The 11,474-nt window shown below is 33.6% G+C and overlaps 1 non-coding gene across 1 annotated transcript; it reads left to right on the top strand.

Moving 5' to 3' along the window:
- The first annotated feature begins 1,424 nt into the window (after nucleotides 1-1,424).
- Nucleotides 1,425-1,531, top strand: LOC121205930 (small nucleolar RNA R71). Its single transcript, XR_005901003.1, has one exon. It is a non-coding gene; the product is annotated as a small nucleolar RNA R71 (small nucleolar RNA).
- The last annotated feature ends 9,943 nt before the right edge of the window (nucleotides 1,532-11,474 follow it).

Genomic DNA, 11,474 nt, shown 5'->3' with positions numbered 1-11,474 from the left:
TGTAGTGGCTAAAAATGGACGACCTAAGATTAAAAGCACTTCAACATCTTTATCCATGTCAAGCACAACGAAATCAACAAGGAATATAAATTTATCTACTTTTACAAGTATGTCATCTATAATACCCCTAAGATATTAAACAGATCTATCAGCTAGTTGAATACTCATCCTAGTGGGTTTAAGTTCCCTAAGACCAAGTTGTTTAAACATTTTATATGGCATCAAATTAATGCTAGCGCCTAAATCAGCTAGTGTCTTATCAACATTCAAACTACCAATTAAGTATGGAATAGTAAAACTTCGTGGATATTTCAGTTTGGTTGGCAGTTTATTTTGGAGTATGGTTGGACACTCCTCATTAAGTTCCACTGTAGATAGGTTTTCAAATTTTCTTTTGTTTGTTAGAAGCTCCTTTAAAAATTTTGCATATGTAGGGATCTGTGATATAGCTTCAACAAAAGGTAAGTTAATATGCAGTTGTCTGAAAAGTTCAAGAAATTTACCGAATTGTGCATCCATGCGGTCTTTCTTCAACTTTGTTGGATATGAGATTGGTGGTTTATATTCCTTTGGCATTGGATTGTCATTATTTTTGGGTTTTACTTCCTCTCCTTCGTTTCTATCAGCTTCTTGTGGTGGCTTCTTTTCAGATTCAGCTAACACTTTCCCACTCCTTAGTGTAACTGCTTTCACATGCTCTTTTGGATTGGGTTCGATGTTACTAAGTAGACTTCCTGGTGGTCTTTCTGAAATGAATTTCGCAAGCTGGCCTATCTAAGTTTCAAGCCCTTGGATCGACGCTTGCTGATTCTTAAGTGCTGTTTCAGTATTCTAAAAATGAGTTTTTGACACCGAGATGAATTTCTTTAGCATCTCTTCAAGGGTCAGCTTTTTTTCCTGTTAGTAAGGTGGTTGTTGAAAACCTGGGGGATGTTGTGGCCTTTGATTTCCTTGGCCACCCCACGATAAGTTGGGATGGTTCCTTCAACCTGTATTGTAAATGTTACTGTAAGGATTATTTTGAGGTCGAGGATTATTACCCACATAATACAATTGCTCATTTTCCATGTTGTGGCCATAGGGTGGGTATTTTGAGTTGCTTGTTCCACCTCCATCCATTTGCATCGTACTGTATTACTGGATGAGCCTATGAAGAACCAAGTAAACTATCAATTTTTCTATTCAAAAGTTCTACCTGATTAGAGAGCATAGTGACTGAATCGACGTTAAAAACGCCGGCCGCTTTCGTCGGCTTTGTTCTCATGACTTGCCACTGATAATTATTCAGTGACATCTCTTCTATAAATTCATAAGCCTCTTCAGGTGTCTTATTATTGATAGTCCCACTAGCAGCTGCGTTAATCATTTGTCTAGTCGAAGGATTCAGGTCATTGTGAAAAGTTTGAACCTGTAGCCAAAGTGGTAACCCACGGTGAGGGCACCTTCTCAATAAGTCCTTGTATCTCTCCCATGCATCATAAAGAGTTTCTAGATCCATCTGTACAAAAGAAGAGATATCATTCCTCAATTTAGCCGTTTTAGCCGGCAGAAAATATTTAAGTAAAAATTTTTCGGTCATTTGTTCCCAAGTAGTGATTGACCCTCGTGGTAACGAGTTCAACCATTGTTTAGCTTTGTTCCTCAATGAGAATGGAAACAATTGGCATCGTCAGAAAGGCCATTGATCTTAAAAGTGTCGCAGAACTCTAGAAAATTCGCCAAATGAGTATTTGGATCCTCGTCCTGCAAACCATCAAACTGAACAAACTGTTGTATCATTTGAATCGTGTTAGGTTTCAGTTCAAAATTATTTGCAGTAATAGTAGGTCTAACTATACTCGATTCAACTCCTGTTAAAGTAGGTTTAGTGTAATCATACATAGTACGAGGAGCAGGATTCTGATTTTTTGGATCTACAGCAACCACAGGAGGTAGCTGATTATTCTGATTTTTAGCCATCCCCTCAGTTGTAGTTTGACTGTCGTCCTCTTGCCCTTCCTCGATGTATCGTAGGCTTTTCCTTATTTCTCTTCGGTTTCTGCGAGCTGTACTGTCAATTTCACTATCAAAAAGTAGGGGTCCTGACAGGTTTCTTCTAGTCATAAACTATAAAAACCTACCAGAAGCAAATAAAAGAAAATTTAGTAATATAAACAAAATTGAAATAAAATTAAATTGCAATAAAATAAATGGCTAAAGTAATAAAAATTAAGTGTTCCTAATATCTTAGTCCTCGGCAATGGTGCCAAAAACTTGATGTGTATGATAAGTTTTATATTTATGATTGATCGCACTTGAAAACTAACTATTATCACGATAAAGGCAAGCGCACCTATCGAACAGTAGTATAGCTTATAGCAAGACCGGAATGTCAAACCCACAGGAACTAAAAGTACTAGTATTAACCTTCTTTTTATTATCTAACCTAAAAATAAGGGGATTTGCTTTATCTAAACTAATTAACTAAACTAAGAATGCACAGGAAGTAAATTGGGGAAATACTTTTGGGAAAACTTATTGATTTAGACAATACCCAAGGAAGAATCCACCTAAACTTCACTTGTTATTTGACTCTGAACTAGACGATTTATTCACTTGACTCGATCCGTAGAAATCCCTAATTTATATTATTATCTCTCTCGAGACTAACAACGTCTAACCCTAGGTTGATTAATTGAAATCTCTTTCTAAGTAAAACCCTTAGTGTTGCATTAACTCGACCTATGGATTCCCCTATTAGGTTTGACCCTAATCCAGCAGATTTATGTCGCCCTATATCTAGGCGTGCAATCAACTCCGCTTAATTATGCTAGATCTACTCTTAGATAGGGACTTTTGCTCCTCTAAATAAGCACATCAATACTTGAATCAATATCCTAGAATATTAAAGCAAGAATTAAGAACACATAATTAAGAACAAATCAAGTATTTATCATATAATTCAGAAAATAGTAACAAGATCTGTCTTAGGTTTCATCCCCCTTAGGTATTTAGGGAATTTAGTTCATATGTGTAAAAGAAAACATCTCAGAAGAAGAATAATAACAAAACATAAAGAAACCCAAAAAAAAATCCTGAAGGAAATTGAAGGGAAATCTTCAGTCTTGAAGGAGAATCTGACTTCTAAGATGGATCAATCGGCTTTTTTCGAGTAATTCTTTGCCTCCCACTCCGTGTCTGTCTCTAGGTGCCTCCTCGGGTGTTTATTTAGGCTTTGGGATGCTTCAAAGCCCTTAAAAGTGGCCTTTTTGAGAGTAGAACTAGACTTGGGCTCGACAGGGACACGACCGTGTGACACGCCCGTGTGAGGTGGCTTAGGCCGTGTTAGAGTCTGCTAAAAAGACACGGGCGTGTGGTCTACCCGGTAAGGAAGCCTAGGCCGTGTTGATTTCCCACGTTGACCCATTTTCTCCATTTTTTGCCCGTTTCTCGCTCTTTTTACTCTCCTATGCTCACATAAGTATAAAACATGAAATTAAAGGATTAGGAGCATCAAATTCCACAAATCTAATGATAATTCATCCAAAAATGTGCTAAGCATGGGATAAAAATATTTATAAATTATGACTTATCAGTATTTTACTTCAATAACACTATATAAACCTCGTGTCTCCAATTGAACAATGAAAACTGACACTCTGTAAAAATTAACCATCTCAGGAATGTATAACTCAACTAGCCTATCAAGAGAGAAATTTGTACATATAGAGATAAAATATGCAAACTTCTTTAAATATTCAACAATAGTTCAAATAACATCTGTCTTTTTCAATGATAAGAATAATCCCATTATAAAAATTGATCAAAATTTAAATTCATTTCTACTCAGATATCATCACATGCTGTAACAGTTTTGAAAACACTCGATAATCAACTTTAACCATCATACATTTGGATACAAAGTTAGAAGTATCAGTTTTCATACTCATTCACCAATAAAACTGTCTCAGATTATTATACATCTTAGTACTCCCCGAATGGACATATAATTACCACTATGCTAGATGTAATAATTATTGTAAAATCTCTGGATTTCTCGATACATGAACACTATCTCGACACAATGAACAATTGTCGATTCCAATCTGAAATTCTGAATCAGAAATCAATTTACGTTGTACCCTTTTTCTTTAACTTGTAATTCACTGACACACTTCTTAGCCTTACAAATTCACTGATTAAACATCAATTTAGTTTCTAGCTCAGCCAATAACTACTCATAATCTGATAAGATTAATCACATGTTTATCAATTGTAAAACACACAAAGATTTCGAGCTTAGAACATCCGAGACTATAATCGTTTGTCCTGGGTCATAATCAATCACTGATTCACAATCTTTCAACAGTTTAAGCTATCCTTACTATCTCAAATTCAGATCTTTCAAAAACATCAAATATTTTAAACTCTTGTAGTCTTCAAAAGGTTGCATTACTCACCAAACAATTAATGTTGCTAACTATTCATTACAAATACAATGTCAACCATCTTTAATTCTCATGTTGAACAACTCTTTACCTGATGCATGCTAAACCAGAACTGATTCTTCAGTTAACAATGTCTTCAACTATTTACAACTTTATTAATAATTATCATATCATACAGACTTCACATGCGCAATCTACAAGAACATTTCTCAATAAAACCATTCTGATGGATATAATTCTGTATCATGTCTTCTAGAATATGAATTCTTCATTCAAAATATTCATATATTTAATCATAAACGGTCAAATTTTATTTCCACCCTATGGATAGATTTAGATACAAGTAACTCGATTAATCCTTCAAGCAATTAATCCAATCAAACTAGACAACTGAATCGATCTTGACTGTCAAACAATAACTTTTCAGTTATTAATCAACGAAGCTTTGAACCATACGGAAGCCACAACCATCAGATAAATTAAAATCATAGTGCCATAATAAGGCCGACATCTCAACCGTATAGATATATAATGTCCCAGTTATCAATAATGCATTTTGAACACAAGAGAAATTCAAATATGATTTTCAATAGCAACTAGTGCAGAAACACAACCTCTATAAATTTGATAAATATACCACTGTACTTCCGAGATCGAACTAGAAATTTTAAATCATATTAGATATGGTCATCTTCGTTAAAAGAATATCTCTTGCAAACAATCACATAAACAAAATCGAGGTAGTGAAATCTCAACATGTTAAACTATATAGAATTTCTGGAAATTACAACCCATATAGAATGATAAAGATCCCGATAATATCCCAGAAAGTTTCTAGAAGGAAGAACAACACTCATAAAAACTGAAATCAACAGTGATAGAAGCAATATAATCTTCAAGTAAATTCAACAGAACAATAACCAGTAGAAACAAAATACTAGCAATCATACAGATTTTACCGTCGATTTTTCTATCAACATAATAGAATAAAATACCAGAGAAATATAGAGCAATGTCGATCATAAACCATATATACCACAATGCTTTCGTCTAACAGTATGTTTAACTAACATTCTCATATGATAAGAATTCCTTATGAGATTAAACAGTCATATATACTTCTGAGAATGAACGTACACATAGAATGCCCAAAAGAAACCATAGTAACTGCCTGACTAAAACCACTGCACTCAGCTATCACTTCAATTCAAACATTATTCCACTGTCTATTTCTGACATCACTAATCTCACATTATCTTATCACTAGCAGAAATCATTTTAGAAGAACTTCTAGTTAATATGTTCTTTAGACATCATACCTGAATACTTTCATCTAATCGAATTCAACTTCTTCTTTAACAATGACTTTGCATATTACGAATGGCCCTCAACACAATCCAATATCTTTTCTGTTACTGTCTTCACTTGCGAACTCATTCTCTTATCTGATCACAGTACTAATCCTTCAATCACGAAACTCTGTAATTCCACATTTGTAAGCTTATTTAATCTATAGAATACGGATTTCATTACAATACTTTACCGATGAGGGGTGAGGGTTGTAAAGCCTAAAATTTAACTCTCACGTAAACATGCACATTACACATACTATTATGAATGGCTGGTTCATTACTAGTTCCACATTCTCAAAACACCTAACAATCATTTACTTATGATCACTTTTATACTTAACACATAGCTCATATGCTAAATCAAATCATTAATTCACAATAAAAATATTCACATAGCAATCATAGACCAAACATTGCAACTCATATACTCATATAATTATAACATTTATCAATAGCAGAATATCATGCACTCTGATTCATACCCTTATCAGTTTCAACTCATCACCAACATATTTTCACTCAAACGTTTGAGTATAACATTCTGTATTATCGAAATTAGCTCGATTGGAAAGCATATCTGTCTAATTAAAACAATTTTCATCAGAATTGGGAGATATCACACTATACAAGTTAAATATTGCATGTATAGCTAGACTCTCATTTGCAACATTAGTCCTAGAATCTACTAAATTGTACTCTGATACAATAAATGTAACACCCCTAACCCATATTCATAGCCAAAATAGGGTTACGAGGCATTACCGATCAATCACAACATAATTCATACATTTACGCATTTATATTCAAAAATCCATTTAACACATTCACATTGTCCCTTTTAAGGTCTTATGAGACCTTAAAACATGCTTAAATAAAGTTTGGGACTAAACTGTATACATTTGAAAACTTTGAAAAATTAGAAAATTTTCATGTATTCAGGGGTCACACGCCCGTGTGAACAGGTCGTGTGCCTCACACGGCCAACAGACACACTCGTGTCACAGACCGTGTGAAAACAGGACATACATACTGACTTAGGTCACACGACCGGCCACACGCCCATGTGCCAGCCCATGTGCCATACATGGCCAATAGACACACTCGTGTGTCTAAGCCGTGTAACTCACTGACTTGTTTTAATTAAGCATCATTGGTCACACAGTCGAGTCACAGGCCCATGTGCTCAATCGTGTGGCACGAAAATAGGCTTGCTATAAGCTACTTTTCTCACTTAAGTCACATGCATCCTAAGGCATCCAAATGGTACCAAATATACAACCAAATAAGCAACTAAAAGTGATCATTTCCAGGATAAATCATACCATATTGAATCATTACATTTCGTTTCTCAAATCTCAACCATTTCCTGACCAAAACACATACCAAAACTAGCATGAATCATTTATCATCTTTAACATTTTTTCAAGCCTCAAATTCCAACTAAATAACCAATCATATGATTCAACCTATAACCAAATCAAAGCTTATCAATGCATCATCTCAAACTCATACCAATACATGCCATTTCTTAAAACCACATTATTACCTTATTTGCATTCCAAGCCAAAACACAAATTCATAACATAAGCCAAATACACATTTTATACCAACTATGCCAAATCATAAGGCCATATTATAACCATCAACCAAAATCATTAATAAGCCATTTTGAATGGCCATATACATTTTAAAAAAAACATATCAAAAAGACCATAGCCTATACATGCCATAAACCAAGCCACAAGGTGTAAAATACCGAAAATCAATAGCCGGATAGTGTGATGCGATCTCAGTTGACTCACAACCCTAGTGAATATCCGAGACACTATAAATCATAGAAAAATAACACAAAGTAAGCTTCACAGCTTAGTAAGTTCGTATTTATCACCCATACTCTTATCAAACCTCTCTGGTTTATAAGTGCTTATGATACAAGTTCATCTATTTTTCGATGCCATAGTCCAACTATGGTCTTACACATACATTGCTAAGGCCCTGTCGTGGCCTTTCTTTCACCTGCCATAACTCGGTTACGATCTTATTAGTCTATTGCCATATGTATATTTAGTTTAAACAACTATTATTCATATCTCACATAACATTCAATATATACTTCATTATAGTCAAATAAACACATTTTGACATCAAACATACTTATACTCAATACTTTCTTATTTAATATACATAATACAATATGAACTTACCAATTTACTTTCATTCGATTCTCACATAAGTTTTGTACGTACCTGTATTACTTATTTTGACCGTACTTTAATTCTCGTCTTGACTATGCTTGTTGAATCATTCGATATTTCACACACTAAGTGCCATTCTCAATATTTGGCACACTAAGTGTCATTCTTAATATTTCGCACACTAAGTGCCATATTTAGTCGATATATCATCAAACATAACAATAGTCATGTATATACAATTTATACGATATCAAAGCATTAAAAGAATAAATATAACAATGCTTATTGCATACGAACTTCCCTCGATCGTTAAAACGACAGAACTGATTGACTAGTCCGATACTTTGTTTTCTCCTGTTTTAGATCCAAATCTCATTTTTATCAATCTATATAATAAAAAATTTTACTTATTTAATCATTAATCCATTCAATTTAACATAATTTACAATTTTTTCAAATTTACACTTTTACCCCTATTATTCCACATTTTTGCAATTTAGTCCTTATCACATAAAATCACAATTTCATGAAATTAAACACAAACCCAAGCTAGCCAAATTTTCCATATATTACTCTCAACCCATATTTTCAATTTATTTCACATTTTAGCCCCTCAATTTACACTTTTCACAATTTAATCCTTATTTGACATTTTTACCAAAAATCACTTAACAAAACATATTAATTTATCAACAACTATTCCTTTTCCATCATCAACACTCAAAAACATCAACCTATCATCAATGTCAACTCATAAATTCATCAAAAAATTTAGAAATTAGGGTACGGGCTAGTTAGAACTCGAAGCAACGATCATAAAAACATAAAAATCATTAAAAACTGAGCACGAAACATACCTCAATTGAAAACAACAAGGTTTGAACCCTAAAATACTTCCATGGTTGTTTATTTTATCTACATTTGGTGGAATATGAAGGAATTTAGCATGATTTTTGCATTTATTTTATTTGTTATTAACTTTAATTACCTATTTATCTTTTTACCCTTTAAAAACATTAATAATTACATCAAATGCCACTCCACTAACATCCACTATCTCATAAATGGGGTATTTTCCACATAAGGAACTTCACTTTTAAGTTCTATAGCTATTTGACACTTTTAGCTTATAGAACCCAACTTTTATGCTTTACGTGATTTAGTCCTTTTTACCGAATTAACCACTTAAACGATAAAATTTTTTTAAGAAAATTTCACACAACTCTAATACCATGCTATAAATATTAAAATAATAATAAAATAAATTTTTCAATGTCGAATTGTTGTCCCAAAATCACTGTTTTGATTAACCCTAAAAACGGGTTGTTACATTAGACACATAGGTTAAATGATTTTGGCGTGTTTTTGGTGCCGTTCAATGTGTTTTAATCTTATGAAAGTAATTAGAAATGGTTTGTCTTGATGATTAAGAAAGGGTTGATGAATTGGCTTACATTAGAGGTTATTTTGAAAGCACATGGCTTGGGACACAAGTTATCACATGGCAGTGTCACACACGGTCACCCCACATAGTCGTGTGTTTTATTGATTTTAGTGCAGGATAGTCCACACGGTCACAAATAGTTACACAGCTTGGCGACACGACTATGTAACCTGACTTCAAATACACATATAGTCTGGCACATGGCCTACGACACAGCTGTGTGATGTTAATTTGAAAACTCACACGGGCAGGCATGAGCTAGGACACAGTCCTATGTCCCATATTTCGATTTGTACATAGTTGGCCACACGACCATGTTTCTAAGTCATACAGCCTAGGCTTTGTCACACGATTGAGTGACCCCTGTTTCCAAAATTTTCAGATTTTTCTAAAATTTTCTTTTTTGTTTCAAATTAGTCATTGATTATTCCCAAACTATTTATAAGACCCTGTAAGCTCGGTCTAAGTCCTGTAAATGTATTTTTTCTATGAATAAAATTGAAATTGGATGTAAATTTTTACAAATTGATTAATTGTTTCTTTATGATGTTAGTTGATTCAATTTGTACTGTAATACTTCATAACTCTAATCTGGCGACGGAGATGGGTTAGGGGTGTTACACATACGGGTTGAACCATTCCACACAACCATACCACATGGTCATGTGACACATATAAGTGTGTGGTAGGCCGTGTCAATTTCAAGGAATTGCACACTGAATTGCGGAATATCGTGATTTTAAGATTTTTCGAGTATTTTAAGATGTATATATGACAAAAATAAGAAGATAGAACTGAACCGTCAGAGAATATTTAAGAAAACAACTCGAAAAACATCATTAAAGTCGACTTTGAAGTAGATTTCCATCCAGATTGAACATTCCTATTTGATTTCTTAGGAAGTTATCACGAGTTTCTTCATTTCTTGCAGTTATACTGTCTCTTGGATATTTTTATTTTCAAGCATGAATTAATTTTCTAAATACCTAGGGGAGATGAACCTTATGATAGATTCTATTGGTTGATTTTTCTTTTACGCAATAAATACTTAGTTTTTTGTTATCAATTATGTGTGCTTAATTTTTGGTTTGGTTTTTCAAGATTATTAATCCATGTTTGATGTACTTAAATTGGTGGTTGAATAGACCATGTTTAAGAGTAGATATTGCGTAATTGAGCATAGTTGTATGCAATCCTAGACATAGGATAACATAAATCTATTGGATTAGAGTCAAATCTAGTAGGGGAATCCATATAAAGAATTAATACAATAATAGGGGTTTTAATTAGAAAGAAATTTAAATTAATTAACCTAGAGTTAGTTGCTCTTATGCTTGAAAGATATATTAGCATAATTTAGAGGTTTCTATGGATCAAGATACCAAGTAAATAAGTTGCGTAATTTAGATTGGTAGTGACAAATGAAATTTAAGCAGATTCTTGGTAGTGACAAATGGAATTTAAGCAGATTCTTTCCTAGGTATTGTTTTGCTTCTTGGTTGTTAATAGGTTATTTTTGTTATTTTTTCTTTCTCGTATTTGTTAGTTAATTAAATTAGTTAATTTTAGTTTTTAATCAATCAGTCATGTAATAGGCCCATTTCGCCCGGGCCCATACAGAAAACCAAAAACAAAAAAAAACTAAATAAAAAAAAAGACCCAAAATCAAAGTCCAAATACAGTCTTTATACAAATTATAGTCTAAATTATAATTCATTTTACAAATAAACCCATTACAAGCCCAAACCTAAATTAAACCTAACCCAATTAACCTAAATAACCCAAAATACCCCAGGCCCAAAACACCTATGAAATTTTCGGCAGAAACCCTAGGTCACCTGTGCCGCAGCAACTTCCAGCAGCCTCCAGCACTGCTATTGTCTTCGGGCCAGCCCCACATGCATCTTCACGCCTCATCCCACCTGTGTCACCACCTCCAACTGGCTCCATTTGTACCTGCAACAAACGAAAATCACAACAGCAAATGACAGCAAAGATAACTGAATAACAGCAATCGAATAGAGGAGAAAAAGGGTAAATTTGTAAATATTATATT

This window comes from Gossypium hirsutum, chromosome A08 (genome assembly GCF_007990345.1).
Source record: "Gossypium hirsutum isolate 1008001.06 chromosome A08, Gossypium_hirsutum_v2.1, whole genome shotgun sequence".
NCBI classification, from domain to species: Eukaryota; Viridiplantae; Streptophyta; class Magnoliopsida; order Malvales; family Malvaceae; genus Gossypium; species Gossypium hirsutum.
The sequence above is the reverse complement of the archived record's forward strand: the minus strand, read 5'-3'. Positions and strand labels throughout refer to the sequence as shown.